This window comes from Arvicanthis niloticus, chromosome 16, assembly GCF_011762505.2.
Source record: "Arvicanthis niloticus isolate mArvNil1 chromosome 16, mArvNil1.pat.X, whole genome shotgun sequence".
NCBI classification, from domain to species: Eukaryota; Metazoa; Chordata; class Mammalia; order Rodentia; family Muridae; genus Arvicanthis; species Arvicanthis niloticus.
This window is the reverse complement of record NC_047673.1, coordinates 70,610,718-70,620,459: the sequence shown is the minus strand read 5'-3', so window position 1 is coordinate 70,620,459 and position 9,742 is coordinate 70,610,718.

Here is a 9,742-nt window from a genome sequence, read left to right as displayed (position 1 = left end):
GTATCATTTTGGGGCTAGAAGAAGCTTAGTACCTATCGTATGCACGGTCTTGGGTTCCATCCCCCAACAAAGCAGAGCAAAGCAAAACAAACAAACAAAAAAACAAAAAAACCTAATCCCATCCTGGAGCTCACATCTCCTAAGGAGGATCCCCTGAAATATAAGACCCCCACTCTGCATCCGGCCCAAACGGGCCCCTTGACAAACATGGCTTTCTTCAAAAGGAACGCGGCTGCCTTCCTTTGCAAGTGATTAACAGGGAAGGGACTTTATGGGATGCTAACATTTGGGGCTTTAGCCAGGCCAAACGGCACAGAGGTGTCACATTTACAGGCGACCAGAACCTGCGGTCCTTAGTCCCTGGAAGCTCTTCTGAGTTGATATGTTACAAATATGCAAGAGCCCACCACCCTTGCAGTGAGTGAAAGGAAACCCTGTGGTTTATCTTAGCCGGCTTCGTGTCAAAACGTAACACCCAAGGCCCTGCTGTGTGGTTCAGTAAGACCTTCTGTCCCAGAGTTAAAGGACGGGTATCTGTTGCTTTCCTGACTCGCAGATGCACAGAGGGGCAATCTACCGCCACCTCATGGACACCTCGGGTCTGAGGCCCTCTGGGGCACCCAGAGTGATCAGTAAAATAGATAGTAGAAGGTGGGGGAACCCTTTGTTTCCTACATTCCTGCTTCCCCAGAGGTATTCTGGGTGCTTCTGTGCTGGAACAGACCTAAATTCGGAATTGGGCCCTAGGTAAAACAGGAACTGTCCAGTCATTATTTGGCCTACGGATCTGGAATAGGGAATCTTAGCTTTCTGAATCTGTCTTCTGCTTTGCAGAGGGTCTTTTTCTCTGTGTGTCTATTGCATAAGTGTGTTTCCTCTCCTCCAATAAAAACGCCTTTCTTCAAGTCAAGAAGAAAAAAATCTGGAATACCTGGGAGTCTCTCTAGGGATTTGGAATCCCTGGGAACTGAGGCTGAACCCTTGCCCAGGGTACTCCTAGGGTGACCTCTAGGGGCATGCATAGGATAGGTGATCCACATTGGGAAACTGAGCCCCTTTCCCAATTTAGGGAACACTCCCTGAAAAGCAGGAGCCTGGAGATGTTCAGTACCAGTGAAGGACTGGTCTAGACAAGGCCATCCTCTTTCCCTCCTAGTGTGTAGAACCAGACATCCCAGAGCAGAAACTGACTATCCAGACAGTGTAGATGATACAGAGAACACAGTCTCAGAGGGTCCGCAGCATGCCAGGGTCACACAGGACTGACACACAGACACTCCACCTCAAAGGTCAGAGCCCTTCCCACAGCTCAAACTACTGGCTTTATTGCCAGATGCCATCCATCAGCCGCAGGCAGCTTGGAAACTCAGACAGCACAGGGTACAGTCCACATGGGGGCAGGGCAGTTAAGAAGCAGACAGAAAAACAGAGGGTCAGTCTCCAGACTCCAGGTTTCCCAAGACTCCCAGATGTGGATTCCGAGCAGCACCCAGAGTTCTGTTGGGGAAATACAGTAATTGGGCAATTAGCCTCTGCCCAAAGAAGGCTGCAGATGTGGATTGGGAAACTTTTACAATGGGCAGATTGCTCAAGTAGGGGGAGGGTGGCTACTTTTGTCATGCAAAAGCTAGGCCTCTCCCTCTTATTGTGGATCTGCGTGGGACCGAGTGTCTGAGGTGGAGACAGGTCAGGCCTGAAAGATGAAAGCTTGTCAAACAGCACCTCGGGTCCTAGAGAGCAGTCTCCTGAAGCGAGTAAATCAGACCTCTCTCTCAAAGGCTTCTGAGGCGGGACAGTCCAGACTTCTTTGAGATGTTGCAGATGTGCCCCCTCCCCCACCACAGCTCCGCCCTTCAGAGCTTCTATGCCTTGGATGTTCTGAGTGGTTACAGAAGTGTGGTGGAAAAATACAAATACTCGAGGCTACCACCTGCATGTGCATTCCTTAGGACCGGTGCACAAGCACCAATCTCCTCCAGCCCAGTTTGCTCCATCCTCTGGGGCCCATAGTCCACACAGTGGGGCATCATAGAGGCTCCATGCAAGCCACCTCTGAGCTTCAGGTTGGTCCTGTGCCTTCTCTTTCCACAGCCTACTGTTCTGTCACTCTCTATCTGGCAGGTGTGATCCAGGAGTTAATACTTGAGTCTCTTGTAAGACTTGTGGGTTCCTGCACCCCAGCCTGCCCCTCTGCCTGGATTTCACTAGAGACAGGGTCCAGGAATCAGAAGGCAAAGATTCTTCTGTTGGAGACATAGGGCAGAGGAGACATGGATGTGTCAAAGCAGTCAGTCCAGTGAGACAAATGTCTAAGTCAGATTAGAGGATTGGTTCCATTCATAGACAACCCAGCCCTTCCAGAGGATGGTACCTCAGCTTCCTGTGATATGAAGAAAGAAAAGGATGGGGAAGGGGAGAGAGAAGGTAGCACACATAGGACAACAATAACCTTGACCTGATGATCTGTTTGGGGTTTTCTGTCCTGTCTGGAGATTTTAGAGTAGGAATAGACAAGTAGTTCTTTTGCTTTCTTTCTGCTCTGAATAGCATCATGCTATATGCACACACAAAAAAAGTATACTATGGAATGCTTCAAAGTAAGCAGTATGTAAGAAGTCAAGGACCTATTGAGTTGGAATTATCTACGGACTGAGATGCGGCCCAATGGGTAGAGTGCTTGCTTAAATATGCAAAGCTCTGGGTTCAAACCCCAGCAAAGAAACACACACACATACACACAGAGAGAGAGAGAGAGAGAGAGAGAGAGAGAGAGAGAGAGAGAGAGAGAGAGAGAAGGAGGAAGGGAAAAAGAGAGAGAGAGACTGAGAGACTAAAAATTAAGGGCTGGCAAGCCAGATGATCTGAGTTCAATCTCCAGAATGGTAGAGAGAACTGACTCCTATAAACTGTCCTCTGACCTCTGCAGGAGTCACTCAATAAATAAATTAAAAAGAGAGAGAGAGAGAGACAGAGTCAGAAGACGGAGGAAGGCACTGCTGAGCTGGGTCAGCAGAGTGTCTGCCGCTCTTATGGAAGACCCCAGTTTGGTTTCTACCTTCCACATCAGATGGTTCATAACCTCCCATAAATCGAACTCCAGGGAATTCAACAGCCTCTCCTGGACTTCTTGGGCACCTGCATGGCACACAAGTGGTAGACAGCCACACAGATATACACAATACACTTAAATAAAATAAAAAATAAATTAAAAAGAATACACAAATCACATGGGAAATTTTTTCTGGGGTGTAACTCAGCTTGCCTGGCTCCAGGTCCTGGGTTCAGTTGCAGCACTGCAAAGAAGGAAGAAGAAAGCATTAGCCCCAGAATTACCTCCATTTTCCTCTAAACTCCTGTCTCCTCACCTACCTCCTTCTCCCAAACCCCTCTCTGTATCTTTCCCCATCACCTATGGAGCTTTCCAGTTTCCTAAGACTGGGGGTCTGGGGCTACTTCAGGACCATCCCTTCCTTCCTTCCATTTCTACATGATGCACAAGGGTCTCCACCACACCCTTGACCTGGAACCACTGTGGTACCTTCCTCTCCCAGACAGAAATTCCTCTGCTCAGCAGCCCAGCTCAGATCCTGGTAGCCAGCCCAAAAGCTGGCATTCGGGCCTGCTTATTTGTTTGTCACCTTTATATACCATTCTCCTCTCTAATTTATCTTACCTATGTGAGTGTAGTGTGGTGATTGTATATGTGGTGTGTGTGTGTGTGTGTGTGTCATGGTAAGTGGGGAGGTTAGTGTGTGTGTATGGTGTGTGTGTAATGTGTGTGTGGTGTGGTCACTGCGCGTGGGGTGTGGGGTGTATGATGAGTGAGTGAATGTGTGTATATGGTGTGTGTGGTGTGTGTCGGTCTGTCTGTCTGTAGGCTTAAAGCCAGCCTAGCCTACAGGAGTGAGTTTCGGGACAACCAGACCATAGAGAGAGATCCTGTCTCAGACAAAACAAAACAAACTATAATTCTCATTTGACAAGTTCCAGTATCATTTCCTTGGAAGTGTGAGACATAGTGCATACTAGGGAAGGACACTGATACTGAGCCATGCCTCAGCTCATAGCAAAAGTCTTACTTCCTCATAAAAACTCTTTCCTAGTGTTGGCATGTCTCCCTATCCTTCCCCGTGACAGCTGGGTGGCGTTTCCTCCCTCCTGGCAGCAGAGACAGGCATGCCAATCTTTGGTGTAGAGTAGTCCTGTGTGACTCTGTAGTCACGTGGGACCAAACAATGCCAAAGAGGTCAAAGAGGTCATCTCACATAGTCTTCCTGAGAGGAGAAACGATACAAAAGAGGAAAGAGAAGAGAAATGATACAAAAGAGGAAAGAGAAGTGAACAGAGGGAGGGGAGAAACAAAGAGGTCATCTCACATAGCCTTCCTGAGAGGAGAAACGATACAAAAGAGGAAAGAGAAGAGAACAGGGGGAGGGGAGAAAACTCCCAGAGCAGTAAGAAGTGAGAAACTGGATACCTGTGATAGCAGTCCAGGCTAAGTCAGTCTTCATCAGTGCTAGGGATGGAGCCAGAGGCCCCACAGATGCTAAACCAAGTGCTGAGATACAATGTTAAAGCTGAAAAAAAGAACAAAGCAAGCATGCTGGTGTATGTAAGGACAGAGGAGCCCCAACTACACAGACATGGGAATCCTGGCCAGAGCAGAGCCGTCTAACAGTACCAGGCCAGGTGAGTGTGCAGGTTGTTTATGTCGTATAGACAACCCGATTCCTGCACTGAGCTCTGGTTTCACCTGGCAATAAATACTGAGCCAATCCCCTTCCTCTCCTGGGGATCACTTTCCCCTGTCCTCACATGAGCTCTTCTTGGTTCTTTCTCCTCCTCCCCTCCCCTCCCCTCTCCTCTCCATAGTCCTGGCTGTCTCAGAACTCACTATGTAGATCAGGCTGGACTTGAACTCAAAGATCTTCCTGCTTCTGTCTCCTGAGTGATGAGGTCAAAGGTGAGTACCCCATGCCTGGCTTTTTTTTAAGTCTATGTCTCACTATGAAACACTCTTTTTGTTTGTTTTTTGAGACAGGCTTTCTCTGTGTAGCCATGGTTGTCCTGGAACAAGCTTTGTAGAGCATGCTGGCCTCGAACTCAAAAGTCCACGTGTCTGTGTCTCTGTCTCCCAAGGACTAAAGGCGTGAGCCACCACTGCTCAGCAGTCTTGTTCTTTCCTTAAGCACACTTGCTACTAAATGTTTTGTCTGTCAGTCTGTCTATTGAGATGGGGGTCTCACTTTATAGTTCTGGTTGGCCCGGAACTCCCTATGTCGACCAGGCTGACCGCTAATTCACAGAGCTCTGCCTGCCTCTGTGCCCCAATTGCTGGGATTAAAGGCGTGTGCCACCACCGCCCGGCTAGTGGCTGTCTCTCCATGGGGTGGTATGCACAGCTTTGATGTGTATACACTTCATTGTGGTGAGCGCTACTTTGCAGTAAGAATATTCAAAGTCCTTTTTCTAAAAATAGATGTGTGAGGGCTCAAGCCTGCAGCCTCAGCACCTGGAAACCTGCAGCAAGAGAATTGACTTGAATTTGGGGTTAGCATGGGCTACACAGGAAGACCTTGTCTTATGAATAAAAACAAAAAAAATCCACTCCTCAAGCTGTTTTGTAATACACAAATACAGCTCCTCTGGTTCAGGGCCTCCAGGACACTGAGTGTGAACTCTACCTGAGTTCTGCCTCCAGCCCCAAGCAACTCAGTGTGGCCATCTATAACCACACTTGATGGAGTAACACACCAGAACTTAGTCCTCCCTCGGAGCTGTGACCTCATACCCCTTAGCTACCCTTGTCCCACCATCTGCTTCTCGACCTTGCCAGGCTCGGGAGCCTCTGCTGCCCCTGCCCACAGATAACCTTTTTAATTTCCATATATGAATCACGGAGTATTTGGAAATGGAAATATTCTTCCCCTCCATTCCTTCCATTTTTAACAGACAGGGCTGTCCCTGGGATCCTGGCTTCCAACCTTACACTCTGGTTGTTGGAACTATAGGTTCATGCCTCTCCAGACTGCCTAGAGAAGGGGCATCCCATAGATAGAGACAGTCACTTAAAGATTTAGAACCAGGTTGTGCAGTGGTGGCGCACGCCCTTAATCCCAGCATTTGGGGCACAGAGCCAGGCAGATCTCTGTGAATTAGAGGTCAGCCTGGTCTACATAGGGAGTTTCAGGCCAACCAGAACTATAAAGTGAGACCCCCATCTCAGTAGATACATGACATTTTAGCTGTGGATCTGGACTTTCCGTACAGGATGGAGGCCTGGGAGAGGCTATCACAGGCTGCTGTGTTAGTGATAAGGCCATTGCCCTCTACCCTAATTGCCCCGGCTGATGGTGACATGGGGAAAGAAAATTTACAATCCTGACAGCTAGAGGTTTGCTGGGCAAACAGATACATAATAATGAATATGGGGTCTGTTAGAAATTACTAGCATACGCCATCCTTTGGGGACAGATTCTCTCTTCAGAAATGTCAGTTCATTACTGGTAGCTCAGCGGCAGCCAGCATGGGAAGGAAACAAGCATTTGCATCGCTCTGGGGAGAAGCAAGCCTGGCTGGCCTGTCTTACCCCCTTCCTGTGTGCTCATTATGTAAGGTGACATCCCAGGCACCAAGTGCTTTTGCTTCCTCTGAGTCACCCTGCCAGCATTTGGCCTCCTCCTGGAGCATGGGGAGGCCCTGGTGGGAGCCTTTTGGGGACGTGTGACACAAAATCAAACAGCACAGAAAAGCAATTACCTCCCACATCACCTTCTCCACTCTTTAAAGATAACTTCTGATGGTTTGCCTCAAAACCATAATTAGATTTTTTTAAAAAACAATGATTTCCTAACAGTTCTCTGCTGTGAAAAAAAAAAAAAAGCACCATTAACTACCTTCCCTCAGTCTGCACCCTGACTTATTCCTGACTTATTTACTTGTTGATTGATGGTTGATTGATTGATTGATTGATTGGTGATTGATTCTAGGGCTTGAACCCAGCCGGGCCTTTACACATGCTAGGCAAGGAATCTATCACCAAGCTACTGATTAAGTAGTACTATTTAAAGACAACCCCAACCTTCCTAATTCTAGTACATTCCTTCATCCTCACTGCATCCCTGAGAACTCCCCCAAGGTAATTAACCACTGCTATAATTTTTGTATTATTCTTTCAGACATTTTTGCCATAAATTAATTTTATAATATTGTTATTTTAGTTTTTTGGAAACAGGGTAGAAGTCACTATGTAGCCCAGGTTAGCCACTAACTCCCAGTAATCTCCTTACAACAGGACAGCCTTTTTGGAATAGTGTAATCAAATGGCTTTGCCAGATTCATGTAGATTACCCTCATTAAAGACCCACTTAAGTGTTAGTTGAGAGAAAGAATTTCCTACCAGTCTCTTAATTAAGCACCTATATCTAGGTTCATCTAGTGTGTAGTTGGAACGGAGAGGAACCAGATAGCTTGCCTTTGTCTTGCATTCCTCTGGCTATCACTGGACTGGACTTTCCAGTGTTTATTGGCAGTCAGATTCCCCCAGCACACCCATTTTCTCTCCTTCTTAACAGGGTCTCACTATGTGGCTCAGACTGTCCTTAAACCTGCAGCCTTGCCCTGCGTGTCTCAAGCCTGTAATCCCAGAATGTAGACGGCTGAGGTAAGAGGAGAGACAGCCTGGGCTACAGAGTGAGTTTTGGGTCAGGCTGGGCTTGAGTTCTTGATAAAGAATAAATAAACCAATCTGTAATCCTCCTGTCTCAGTGTGGAGATTACAGACATGCACTACAACACTGTCTATTCCAAGTATGTCTTTTTAAAACATTTTAAAAGATTTATTTTCTTAATTATGTATATGTTTGTGTAGGTTAGGGGAGGTATGTGCACATAAGTGAAGGTATCTTCAGAGGTACTGGGACCCGAACCCAGGTCCTCTGGAGGAGTGCACATGTGCTCCTGGCTGCTGAGCCATTGCTGCAGCCCTCAAGCTCACCTCTTCCTTGTGACTTCTTACGGATTCTGGACACAGCACTTCCTTCTCACAAACGTGTGGGCTAGATTCTCCACACTACAGCCGCCATCTCTTGATAATCACTTCTTTTCTGGTCTATGGTGCTTTTGTACCTTGTTAAAGTTGAATTTATTAACTCTCTACTTTTTGCAAATTATTGAAGAATCCTTTCTTAATTCGATCTGGTGGTATAAATCTCCATCTCGGCTATCAGGAAGGCCAAGAGAGCATCTCAGACAGAAGGTTGTAGACCAGCCTGGGCTGCACAGTGACGCTCTATCTCAAAACAAAACAAATGCCACAAAGAATTTTCTTTTCTTTCTTTTCCTTTTGTTCAATTTTGGTTTGTTTGTTTGTTATTGTTTTGGTTTTGATTTTTTGAGATACAGTTTCTTTGTGTAGCCCTGGGACTTGTTGTGTAGACCAGGATGGCTGCAAACTGACAGAGATCTGCCTGCCCCTGCCTCGGGGTGCTGGGATTAAAGTTGTGTGACACTACTGCCCTCTCTCTCTCTCTCAACTGTATGTACTTTTCACTCTCTCTTCAGGCTGGGGGCTGTGCTCACGCCCTTTCTCACACTTACACACTCACTCTGTGTGTTCTTCTTCTTCCACACACACCCTCTCCTCACACACACTCTCTCACTTCGCACTCTCTCACTTCGCACTCTTTCTCACACACATACACCTCACGTTCTCTCATCTTTCACTCTCCACTTACCTCATGCACACCTCATACACACACCTCACTCTTTCTCCACTCGATAACTCAGCAGTTCCACTAGCTTTCTACTTCTGTGCATTGCACACAATGACTCTCCTAAGGGTCCCAGTGTTTTGACTTAGTTTTACTAATATATAATTTTATGCATTCCATACTTTTAAAAAAATATTTATTTATTTTATGCATATGAGTACACCACCATTGCTCTCTTCAGACACACCAGAAGAGGGTGTGTGTTCAGACACACCAGACCCCATTACAAATGGTTGTGACCCACCATGTGGTTGCTGGGAGTTGAACTCAGGACCTGTAGAAGAGCAGTCAGTGCTCATAACCACTGAGCCATCTCTCCAGTCCCATTCTATACGTTCTTATCCATACATATCCAGAAGAGACCAGGAACCACTTGTAAGTGTTGTACAAAACTCATTTCATAACTTCAATAGTTTTTTCTTTCTGAATTAAGGTATCCTATGTTTGTGTTCCCTTATTTCATTTTTCCTTTATCCCAGGATTATGTCTCTCATACTAATGATTTTTCATAATTCCAGTAAATTCCTTCACTTTCTGGGAATGAATTCTGTATGATTCTAGCAGTATGTGACTCTGTTTCATTTTCTAATAATCTCTTCAAACTCTCTTTGCAGGTCAAGCATTAATCTGGAACTACCATTGTGCACTTACTGCATTGTTTCCCAGATGAGAACACACGGCATGCACCTGGGCCATTAGGACTGTGCTGTGCTGTGCCCTGTGCCTCAATTTTTAATTGTTTAAGAATCATGACATCAAAGAACATCTAGTTTCACAGAATTCACCAGAGCAGAAGGAGAAGGAAGTAGAAAAGTCAGATATAATAGAATAATTATGCACACCAAGGCCAGCTGAAAAGCAGTCACACACAAATGAAATCTATACAGCCGTTGTCCAGGGCTAAGGTCAGGAGAAATGGGAACAACTTTTTTACTTTTTTTTTTTTTTTTTTTTTAACAAAGAGCTACCAA